Raw genomic sequence first — 13,178 nt, 5'->3', positions numbered from 1 at the left:
TGCCATTTACAGCAACATGGATGCAAGTAGAGATTCTCATACTAAATCAATTAAGTCAGAAAGAGAAAGACAAATGTCATTGTATATCACTTACATGTGGAATCTAAAATATTTTACAAATGATCCTATCTACAAAATAGACAGAGATCATAGACATGGAGTGCAGAATTTTGGTTGCCAGGGGGAGTGGGAGGGAATGGGATGGTTGGGGAGTTTGGAGTTGTAGATGCAAACTGTTTCATTTGGAATGGATAAGCAATGGGATCCTACTGTACAGTACAGGGAACTATATCCGATCACTTTAGTTATAACATAATGGAGGATAGTATAAAAAAATAATGTACATATATATATGAGTAGGTCACATTGTACAGCAGAAATTGAAGGAACATTGTAAATACACATAATGTTTTTTTTAATTAAAAGTTGAGAATAATAATCCTTGATTCTATGCTTTAGTGTATAAGTTCATAATGGTGGTAGCCATGCCCCTTGGCTCTGAGTGACGTTGCTACCCACTCAGTCCTGGGAGATAGTAGCCTGGCTTCCTGAATCTGAGAAAGTTTCTCTGCCTTTTGTAACTGAGAGGAAATAGTCCTATCCCAAAAACAAGTGTTCTCTGAGTGGGTGGTGATATTGGCAGTTCTCCCAATTTCTGAACTGCCTTCAGTGTAACTTTTCCCTTTTCTTGAAGGAAAATGTATTTTCACAACTGGATAGTTCAATTTTGGACATGTTTGAGTTTGAACTTACTGTGGAGAACTTATGTAGATATATCTAGTAACTGGATATATGCCATGATCTAAAGCTTAAGGAAGGATATGAAAATGAGAAACCATAGAGTTAAGCTTATAGGATGCTTTTAGTCAAAAAGATTTAATATGGGTTTTAATGAGTTTTGTCATTTGCTAATTATCTTTGTAGCTCAAAAGAATTTAAGATATCTGTAAGTAATTTTTGAGAAGTTACATGAGTCAATAAAGTTGTACATATAAATTATATGAGAAGCAAAATATCTGACTGCAGTTATTTCTAAATCTTCTCCATCTAATTATCTTCCTATGATCCATATTACTTATTTTTTGAGAAATATTATAAATAACTATTTAGCTAATGATGATGTTGCTGATATCTTAATCAACCAGGAAACAAATATAAGTGTATGTTTATTTCAACATCTATTGTTTTATGTTTTCTTTTACTATATTTCCACTTGAGGATAAGAATTTAGTGATACGTGAGCATACTTTTCCACTTTGGGTCAATGAAGGAAAATGAGTTCACCACTACATCATAAAAATTTTCCAAGCTATATAGTAATATTTTCTGTTTTATAGGTTAATGTATACCCTATGACCATATTGAGATAAAGCATCACTTACTTATCTAATGTCCAAAGCCTATAAAGTGATATTTTTGAAAACATTCTTATAAATTACAATAGTAACAAAGTGATGTTATATCATATGACATGAGAATACTAGTTCTCATAAACTAGTTTCCTTCCATAAACTAAAGGAAAATATTTGTCTCTCAATACTATGTACCAGACTTGAAAATTTTAACAGTATAGAGTATATGTTTCTCTATTAGCAAGCTTATATACACATGTTCCTTTTACCTAAACCAGATATTAATATGAATTATGCTTTGTACTTGGATTTATCTTTTAAATATTAAAAAAACTCAATGAATACAGCAGAAAAAATATGAAAATATGACAATCACTATAGGAAAGTACACAAACTATAGTTGTGTATTATACTAAATAATCACAAGGTGAAAATATGTAAGATCATCATGAAAGTAAAAAAACATGGAGCATGTCTAGAACCCTGGAGGCTTTTTACCCTCTCTGTATTATACATTCTTCTTCATTATCAAAGTTAAATGCTATCCTGACTTTTAAGAGTATAGATTAGTTTTGCCTATTCTAGAAATGGATATACCTGAAATCATGCCATAGGTGCTCTTTTCAGTTTGGCTTCCTTGCTCAAATATATTTTTGTGAGTTTCATTTGTGTTCTTATGTTTAGCATATCATCACTCCTTTTTCAATTGTATGTTGTATTCTACTGTATGACTACACAACAGTTTGTTTTTTTGTCCTATTGTTGATGAACATTTACCTTATTTCTAGATTTGGCTATTAAATGTGGTGTATATTATACTTATATGTATATTACAAACTTATACATATAGTGTTTGGTGCACATTTGCACACATTTCTCTAAAGAGATAGATGTAGATATAGGAGTGGAACTGCTGGGTCTTTGGTTACGCATATGTTCACCAAAAGTAGAAAGCGTCAAATAACAGTGGTTTCACCAATTTACATTATTACCAGTACTATGTATGAATATGTGTGTGTGTGTGTGTATATATATATATATATATATATAGTACATATATATGAGTATATAATTTCCCTAGTTACTAATGCAAATGAATAGTTTTATATGTTTATTGGCCATCTGTGTATTTTCTTTTGTTTGTTTAATATCTAGGTATTTTCCTTTGTCTGTTCTGGGTATTTTCTTTTGTCTGTTCAAGTCTGGTTCCCAATTTTATTGGTTTTACTTTTTTCTTGATTTTATGCAGCCTACCTTAAGTAATTAAATAAATTTTGGATTTTTAAAATATTAATGTCTATGATTTAAGTCATGTTGGCTATTAAATATAGTACTGCTATGTACTGTTTTTTACATAGTTTCTGGTTCACATATGCACACATTTCTCTAAAGAGATAGCTATATATATTGATATAGGTAGATAGAGATATGGATATATATATACACACACATACATATGTATAAATTTTACTTTAAAATTAGTCAAAGGGGTTTTACTCATATCCTTTATGATATTGTGATTTATTATAAATATATATTTAGTGGTTCTGTTGACAGATTTGGTCTTCCATGGTTTCTGGCTCCCAGCTCCCAAAACCCTTGAAATTGCCTTAGCAATAAGAGAAATATAAAGCAATTATTTTGTGGAATATTTTTAGTTCTTAAGTTTTCTAAATTATTAGGTGTTTTAATATAGAATTTCAATCAATTCTCCCTAAAGAGACTTGTTTTTTAAAACAGGGAAGATATAGAGAGGAGAGACACATAAAAATATACCATAGGTTAAATTCTTTAGTTCAAAAAGGATTTATTCAGAAAATTAAAGCTGTGCTATACACATGGTTTAGAGCTCTGGCTTGGGTTTGGTTTTGCCACAGTTGTATTCTTTAAAATGTATTTAAAACCAAAATAAAAGACATATCTACCATAAATTTTGAATAAGAACAGTATCAACCTCATGAGGTTGTAACAAAAATGAAATGAAAAAATGCATGCATTTGCTTTCCATAGTGCTTGGCATATAATGTGAGTGCTTTTGTGATTTGTAAAAATATATTTTCAGTTATTCAGAAAACCAAAACATATTTCTCATATATATTTGTTCTTTTTCAGCTCAAGTTTCCTGGCTAATGGCTCCAAAAACCCTTGGAATTTCTTGAGCTATAAAAACAACAGCAGCTTCTTTTGCTATATTTTGTCTCTTATCTGCATATCCTAAAAAAACTTCTTCAAAGCCATAAAGATAAAATAGGTGTCTTATAATTCATAACAAATCCCTTTTCACCACAACTGAGTTTATGTTAATAAAGCGACTTTTGAAAAGCACCCATGGATGGGGCTGGTTGCCAGGGGAACCAACCACAAATAGAAGATTGAGACTTTCAGACCCACCCTCTAATTTCTGGGGAAGGGAAAAAGGCTGGAGTTTGAATCAATCACCAATAGTTCACAATTTAATCAACCAAGTCTAGGTAATGAAGCTTCTATAAAAACCTAAAAGGAGGTGTCTGTTATCGCTTCCAGGTTGGGGGGCCAGAATGCTTCCACATTTCACCTTGTTAGGCCACAGACTCCAGGAGGAGAGAAGCCCCTTTTCTTGGCACCTGGCTGGCCCTATGTATCTCTACCCCTCTCTGTATATTTGTATTCTTTAACATCATTTGTAATAAAACAGTAATCTGGTAAATGAATGGGTTTTCTGTTTACCATGAGCCACTCTAGCAAGTTAATAGAACCAAAGGAAGGAGTCATGGGAATCTCTGATTCATAGCCAGTCTGTCCAAAGAAATAGGTAACAACCTGGACTTCCAAGTGACGTCTCAAATGGAGGTCAATCTTGTGGGACTGAGTCTTTATTCAGTGGAATCTGATATTATTCAGGTAGATTATACCAGTATTGAGTTGATTTGTAGGACACCTAGCTAGTTTTGGACAATTGATTGGTGGTGTGGGAAAACCACTCCCCACACATTGAAATTGCTAATAGTACCTTTAATGAATTATTATTCGTAATTAAAAACATCTCTACAGATTTCCCAGGATCCAAATGTTTGGAAAACAACCAGTTAGTCTCCAGCCACTTTCTCCTCAAGAGTACATTGCTAGACTAAATCCCTTGCCTTCTTTTACAGTTTAATCTGGCCTAGTAACAGTGCTGGCTAGAAGAACATAGACAGAGGTCGCATAAGCCTCTTCAAAGCATGGCTAACAAATCTACAATCTCTCCAATCTTTTATCTGCCAACAGAATTTTAATGCTCTGGGTGATCTTTGGAGCTAAATACTAAAGATGGCAGGGCGTCTGGATTTCTGAACATCTGTGGGGAACAGAGTTCTCACCTCCCTTATTCCCACACACCTTCTCCTTTCTGCTCAGGCCATATGACCTTGGGCAAATAACCTCTTTAATATTTAGTTTCTTTATTTACAAAATGGAGAATAGTACATATTCAATAGATTATTTAATTAAAATAACATATGTAAAGCATAGCATCTGTCATATAGTAAGCATTTACTAAATCATATATGAATGAATAATTAAATGAACTTGGGTATTGAGCAGAAAGCCATGCTTACAGTAATAGTCAATAGTAACACTATATTTTCTATAAAACAAGAGATGGGTTTCTCACTGCACTAAACATAAAATAAAAGACTTAAAGAGAGGGATAAAATGCAAAATAACTGCTCTGCAAAACGTGCCATAAGTCAATAAATGATGAAATAGAATCAAAAAGTATAAAACAAAGACTGTGAACAGATATCTGATTATGCCTACAAAATTACACCATGGAGGTGACTGATAGAAATGAAATTTAGAACACAGCCTAGGTTGAAAGATCCTAAAGGGTTGAAGTTGGGAATGAACAATGTTACCTAGACAAGTTACTTTTAGACAAGCATTTTGTTTATAGTCTATCAAAAAGTATTTTTATTGTCTTTTAGGTGACAAAGCCAATGCTAGGCACTGAAACTATCTCCAATTTCTCTTATTAATCCTCTAATTCAGCAACTTTAGTTTAAAAATTATTTCTTGAAAATCACAATGGAAAATTTACATGGTCCACTATCAAAGGAAGACATACTTGTGTTTTTTGTAGGAATTTTATAAACTCTTATAAATTGGATCCCAGAGTAGTTGGTGAATTACTGTGACAGAAGAATGCTCTTGCTTTTACAGTGTTTCATGTATGTGAAAAGAGGAAGATATGTTTTTGCCATTATAAGTATGCTATACACCATTCTTTTCCAAACTTAGGCTTTCCAATTATTTCTATCAGATCTCTATTATGATTAAAAGTCAGTTAAATTTTCATTTTAACATATTTATGGAAAACAATTTGGAAGAAAACATGATGGAATAGCATCCTAAATTATGGAAATGCATTTTTTATATGAATTTAATCATGAAAGAGGCATGTAGTTTAAATATTAAACAATTTTAGTTGTCTTTCATCATTGAAAATATGTTAAGCATATGTTGCAGAATAGCTCCATTTGCTGACAGCTTGCAGTGCCCTGAACTCATCTTGAATCACTTCATATTTTTTTCTTAAATATCTTAAATGAAAGATAGATTAAATTGAAGTCTAAAATATCTGATGCATATGTGATTATAAATTGTGCATCATGTTTTTTCATAACTGCAGTTCACACCTTCTAAGTACTTTACTTTTTGTTTTATAGGAAAAATTCTCACTATTCAGGATGAGCCTTAAATGAAATATAGGTAATATCTGATGTCTGATATATAGATAGAATGCATTTGAAATGAATCATTCAGAATGTTTGGATTATGGAATATTTTAACACAGGGAAATTTTTTATCTAGAAAGAAAATAAAGTATCTCAACAAAGTGGTGTTGAATGTGACAATTACGATGTTGGCAGATCCCTAAGACCACTGATTCTAGTTCCCCAGTATCAACCTCTAAGCACTAAATACTAAACCAGCAAGCTCCTAATCTAACCAAGAAATCCATTACATGGGCCTTTGGTGGCAGGGTGATAGGAGGAGTTTGCAAAAGTGCTATAATAACAAAGGGACAATTGAGACTTAGGGGAAAATACTAAAACAGGTTAAGAGCAATCAGCCTAAAAGAAGAAAACAAATAAAACCAAACCAAAACAAAACAATATCTATGCACTGCCAAAGAAGCTGGCTCAAGCTGCAAATAAGAGTAGGAAAACAGATCTCAATTCTGTTAACTCTCAAGAGTTTAATTCTTTTTTCTTCTGAGTGATGCTGATTGCTATTAGACAATTTAGAGATTATTTCAGTCATATTAGAATTGTGTAAAAGATTTTATAAAATGATTGTATACCTCCCCGAAGTGCTTCTTGGTATCTTGTAAGAAAATAGGCTCCTTACAATCTGCACTATTTGGTTCACAACTCATATAGTTGTCTATAATAAAACTTTAGGACTCAACAGTCTCCAACTGTTTCTCAGGATTATCATTGTCAAGGATGTGGAATAACTTCACAGGATACCAGGGAGATGATGTCTCATTGTCATCTGGATTGAAGTGGGCTGGGAGGAAAGCATCTCACTCTTTTGTTGCAGGATTTAAAAGAGTGAGAGAAGCTTTGAGAATTCTTTGGAGAGTTTTGCCACCTTAGACGTTTGTATCTTGGTATTTTCTCACAGCTTTAATTTCATTTCTATATTTTATGCTCTTAATACCAAAGAATGCATTTCTGTCTTTCTCTCTATCTCTCTTTTATTCTGTGTGCATGTGCATATGTGTGTGTGAGTGATAACTTTCTCTAGTGCTGTGCGCACACTGGTTCCTGAAAGCTGGGTTTTTAAATAACAGTTTTCCAGACAGGGAAAGGGATTACAAAGAGACAGTTCTTATCACCCCAAGAAAATATTTCATGGAAGATAAAGGAGAAAAGGGGGAAATTACTGAATAATCAAGAAGAGAGGAAAGACAGTCTTCTGCATTTTGGTACCAGCCCAGACTAGTGTAGGCATGGGCAAAGGGGAGGGTTGAATTGGAGAATGTAACCCCACCCCACTATTCATCACTGACCTTCCTTTTGTCATCAACCTCTAGCAGCTGCTTGGCCTGGGTCAGAGTTCCTTCCTATGTTTCTATGGAAAAACTCAGATAAGAGAATGAGAGAAGAAATCCATGCATTTTAATATTTGTGGGAGGAATGATTTAGAAATTTTTCCTTTCTTGACTCTTTTTTTCATTTTACTGCTCTGGCACTGTCCTTAGTTGATTGTGAGAGGCAACCCTCTGCTCCCTTTTTCCTTAAATATGGATTGAATGATGAGGTTTTAACCCTGTGGGGACTTAAACCTTTATGTTCTCAACATAAGCTGGCACATGAATATTCAGAATTTATAGTACCGACATTGCAAATGTCCTGCTGTATACCCCCGGGTTTTTAAGTTATTTTATTTTTCATTATGATAGGAAAATAATGTTTTTTCAGACTTTGGAAGCACATATATAAATTTTTCTTTCTGTAAAATCAGTGTACAGGTATAATAGCTGATTCTTCCCCCAAATAAATAAATCTTAGAATCTAGAACTAGTGAATTAAAGTAGCAACCTGATCCCTTTATGAAGAAGAACGTATCCCTCATCCAAATAGCATTGATAATTTCTTATCTGTTCCTTTATTTCCAAAATGTTAGTTTACTGCCATAACTATGGTGAGGAGAAATGTGATTTGAAAATTTTCAACTGGGGGTGTTATTTTTGATAATCATATACATAGTAAATACTGCTTGACAGTTTTTATGAAAAATTTTTCATTAGGTAAAATGATGACATCAATTGCTTAAAGTTTTCTGAAAGAAAATAGCTCCAAATCAGAGTGAATGAGAAGAGTATAGCTTACAAAAATGTTAATAGGTATGTGGAAACAAATAATATTTCAGTGGCCACAATGAAAACAACAATAAATAAAAAATGTATACTTTCTAAAAAAGACATCCCTTGAATTAATATTGAATTAACATATAAACATCAGGCAGTTTCTTCATTAAAGATGTTACAAATACAAATTTAATCATACTTTTAAAGATACATATTAATTATAGATAAATTTTGATGCTGACAGTGTATTTCTAATTTGCTAAAGTGGGCATATCTATAAGCAGGTACATAAAAATATTCTTAAAGTAAAAATGGCATGCTGTTTACATTGTTTTTTGTCTATCATTTTCTGAGAATTTATTTCACTTAAAATGTTTTATTGATCCACATTAATTTTTTTCTAAAAATACTTGTTGAAAATTGTTTTTTATTTTCATCAAGCTGTATTGAAGAAGATATATATGTTCATGGTTTAAAAAATTATGTTTGGTTATGTAGAAAAAGAATGTCTCCTCCATATCATTTCGTACCTTTGTTTATCTATTCAAATATTTCCTATGCACAAGGAAGTATACATACAAAAATTAACACACACATACTCACGCACCTTATGTGTATGTGCATTTGTGTGTGTGCGTATCTTGGGCTATTTCATGTGAGAATTTATTTCACTTAAATGTTTTATTGATGAATCCCTAATGGAATTGTTAGAGCTAAGGGTATGTACATTAGTAATTATTTCCATGACCAAATAGCCCACCCCAAAATATATATACTCCCACTAACACTGTATAAGACTTTTTTTTGCACATTTTATCAAAACAGGTCAATTTATTATCAAACATTTAAATTTTTGTTACTCTCAGAGATGACCAAAGCATCATGATTTCTACATACCACCATTTCCCTTTATATGAAAAAATTCTGTGAGAAAATGTATTACCTAAGCATGCTCTAATTTGAATCCTTAGTTAATTTGATAGTCCCCAATAGTAAGAAGAAATTTGTCCACAAATAGTCATGATAGATCACTTCTTTTATATCTCTTGTGCAAAATATCAATAGCAGTAGCAATAGTAATCATAATAACACAACTTAGAGAACAAAACAATAATAAAAATTTCAAAACTCTCATCCCAGGTGTTTAATATTTATTTCAGATTTGTATCAGTCACTATATATCTGTTTTATTTTAAAATAATAAAAAGACTTACAGAAGTTGGGTACCATTGAAACAGTTCAGTGAAGTATTAGCCCTTTTCTAAAGAATACATGTTAGTTAAATGTTTTAATAACACCGTGGTTTTATATTTAATATTAAAATACTATTCATATTTTAAGCTTGGAGCAAGCTAGCATAGGAGAAAAAACATGATTCATCACCTGAACTTAAGTAAATTGCTAGAAAATGCTGAAAATATCAGAGTCCCATTTTCTGATGATGTCATTTTAAAAATAAATATCTTTCAATAAAAGTTAATAGAACCCAGCTAGCCTCAGAAAGATGAAGCTTATTACATCCTCATATATGTCTAGTATGAAACTTCTAAGTTTTTTTTTTAAAAAGATATTTTCAGTTATAATTTGATCAAGGAGACATGCTTAGGGTGACCACTACATTGAATTGGAGAGAATAATTCCTATTCTTTCCTTATAGATTGGAGATGGATTATAGCATTTTCTTAAAAACAGTGTCTTCAGAAAATTGAATTGTTATTAATCAATTGTGAAATGGACACAACTTAATTAATTTTTAGATGATCTAAAAGACTATGAGCAATTAACCAAGCCTTGAGTTAATGTTTGTTCGGCAATTGTCTTTTCAGTGTTAAAAAACTCCTCTAATTGATGGAGATAAAAAAGTGAGTATAATAGACATGGCCCTGACTTATGCAGAGATTACAATCTAATAGAGTAAAAGATAAAATTTATGTAAATAAAATCACAAACTGCCCCTTAAATTGGTGTTGGATTTTAAGATTTAGAAAAATTAGAAAAGGCAAGTTTACATACTATCCAACAGCTAGATCAACACTGTGTTTATCAATGTCATTATTATTGGTACCAGTATGATTATGTTTAGAGGGTTATCTAGACCTGTTCACTAACATTGATAATATGATTAGCTGCAGATAAGATCTTTATTTCCAAAATTCAAAATAAAAATCAGAGTGTACGAATGATTAGAATAAGTGATCGCAGGTATGTTCCTGGAAGCATAAAAAAAAGTGAGAGTCCTTACATGAATTTGGGGAAAAATATGTCTTAAGAAGACGCTTGGAAATTTGTGGATTAAAAAAATACTGTCAACTTCATAACTTTGTGGAGCGGTGAAACCTGCCAGAAGGATATCAGGTATTAACTCCACCAGGGAGTGTTCTTTACTATCATTCATACCTATATGTTATTATTATTTCATTTTTCACAATTTGTTCTTGCTTTCTAATTATATTATGAAGAAAGAAAATTTCTTATTAAACTGCATGTCATGTAACTCACAAGTTTCATATATTTCCATTTGACTTATTTGTATACAATTTCCATGAAATGCATAATTACCTGTGAGACATTAAGGACACAAGAAGCTGCCAAAAAATTGATATGTTTTTGTGTCTAAAATTCTGTGCAGTGGTTACAAATAAAACATTTTAAGTTAAGAGTATTGATATCATGAGAGACAAATATAAAGAATTATATGTCATATTTTATATTGAAAATTATTCTTTTGATTTTGGGTGTATGGAACTAAATTGAATAATTTGCTCTGGGATCTCCTCCCAACAGGTTATGTGAATAATGCATGTAGCCTCAGGTTTGTATCCAAAATAGAAATCTCCATAATATGCTATTTTAGTGTTATTTCATTTTTTCCCTTTGGCCTCACTTATTGATGGTTGTGCATGCTAATATAGTTTATCCATTTCACAGGAGGGTGTAACAATATCCTTGTGGTTAAGCATTCATAATAATTTATGATTAAAAGATGAAGGAAACTGGTCTGATCTCTAGGGGAAATGAGTCTATTAATTTCAGGATACTGACATTGTAATCAGAGGTGTCGATGTTAAAAGTAGAAAGACATAGCCACAGATACAAACTGTTTTACTTTATCTATCAAATTTGTATATTTACTAATAATGTTTAATTTCAGATACTATTGAAGGAAAATCTAAATATCCTCAGTGAAAATTACTTTGTTTCTTGTTATATGTTTTCAGAGACTTCAAATTCATAAAATGCTTATACTTATGTCTGGAATCCCAAATAAAATTTAGCTTTTTTTCCCCCAAAATCTTTACTGAAGAAGAAAAAGCACAACTAAATCCTATATTAAAGTGAGAATAATTTTTTAAAGCAAGAATTGAAAATAGAGTAATGTTAGAAAGAAGTATGGTTCTCTTAATGAGAAAATGTATTTCAGGATATTATTTTTAAATCACACAGAAAAATATATATTGTTTTCAATGCAAGCATGAGAAACAAGTGAATAAAAGCTGAAAATGTGCTTAGTACCTAAAGAAACATTTTTTAAATGCTAGTTTTTATATCAAATAATTGTTATGAATATTTATATTTATTATCTTTGTGTATTATGTATTTTTTTTCTAACATTAGGTTGTTTCTTTATGTTGAGATAATCATTTTAGCATAAGGATACAATATCTAGGAAACAGAATTGAACACTCTCAAAATGTATTTATAATTTCATAGAAGTCAAAATGAAAAGGGGACATGTCACATACAATCCTCTCAATCCTTGTATAGACATGAGTTATCTGATGGGCTTTTATCAGAAAATAAAAGTATGATACCTAAATAAGCATGACTTCACATCTCTTTTTTTAAGAAAAAATCCCTTTGAGCTTAATTTATTATTATTGTTGTTACTTTGTGAATGATGATTTTTTTCAAAAGAAAAAAGAAACAATAAATTCCTGTGTGGAGCTTCAAAAATGGGGTTTGTATGGTGAAAAACTTTTGAAAAATCTATAAAACAGCATGAGAGATTGTTCTATTCGATTTCTAGCTATTGATCCAACATAATGCTTGTTTGGAGATTGCCTTTGTGGCTTTATTTGAACACAAGAAATACTTTTGTCTTTAGAGAGAGAGTATGGGGATTTCATTTGCATGGGTCACATACATTGTTTTAAAAGATTGAAAACTGCAATAATAGCAAAATCTGCAATTATGCCATCACATATGCATTTGGATCATTAATGTATTAATCATAATTTGTAATTTTTAAACAGCTATGTCTGGCTTTTTTTTCTCTTATTAACAAAAAGTAAAGAGTAAATGCCCTATATTTAAGTCTTTCAGCCATTTTGAGTTTATTTTTGTGCATGGTGTGAACATCTCCTCAGAAAAGAAAATCATGGACTTGGAGAAGAGACTTGTGGCTGCCTGATGGGAGGGGGAGGGAGTGGGAGGGATCGGGAGCTTGGGCTTATCAGACACAACTTAGAATAGATATACAAGTAGATCCTGGCTGAATAGCATTGAGAACTTTGTCTAGATACTCATGTTGCAACAGAAGAAAGGGTGGGGGAAAAATGTATTTGTAATGTATACATGTAAGGATAACCTGACCCCCTTGCTGTACAGTGGGAAAATAAAAAAAAAAAAAGAGTAAATGCAAGAAAAATAGGCATGAATGAAAATAGGGTTAACGTGTTGTGATAGGTTTTATTGCACATTCCTACATATAATATATTTTGTGAAAAAATGAAAGTGAAAATATCTTGGCAACTAAATAGTATTTAAAATTTGTTAATTTTTTTAAAGTAATACTGAAATTATCACATGCATATCATCATTCAATATATTTAGTGATGTTTCAAAGCACGGACTTCATGCAGATATGGAAGAACTGTTATGTTTAAAAATATAAAGTTTGTGTCATTACATTTTCAAATGTATACTCTTTAAACTTACCCTTAATGTGAATCCTGTTTCTGTAGGTTATGGGTCACAAATGGTATTGA

The sequence above is a fragment of the Sus scrofa genome, chromosome X (assembly GCF_054392235.1).
Source record: "Sus scrofa isolate SSC_HxYL_T2T_F1_AM1 chromosome X, Sscrofa_HxYL_maternal_Yorkshire_Landrace_v2.0, whole genome shotgun sequence".
NCBI classification, from domain to species: Eukaryota; Metazoa; Chordata; class Mammalia; order Artiodactyla; family Suidae; genus Sus; species Sus scrofa.
The sequence above is the reverse complement of the archived record's forward strand: the minus strand, read 5'-3'. Positions refer to the sequence as shown.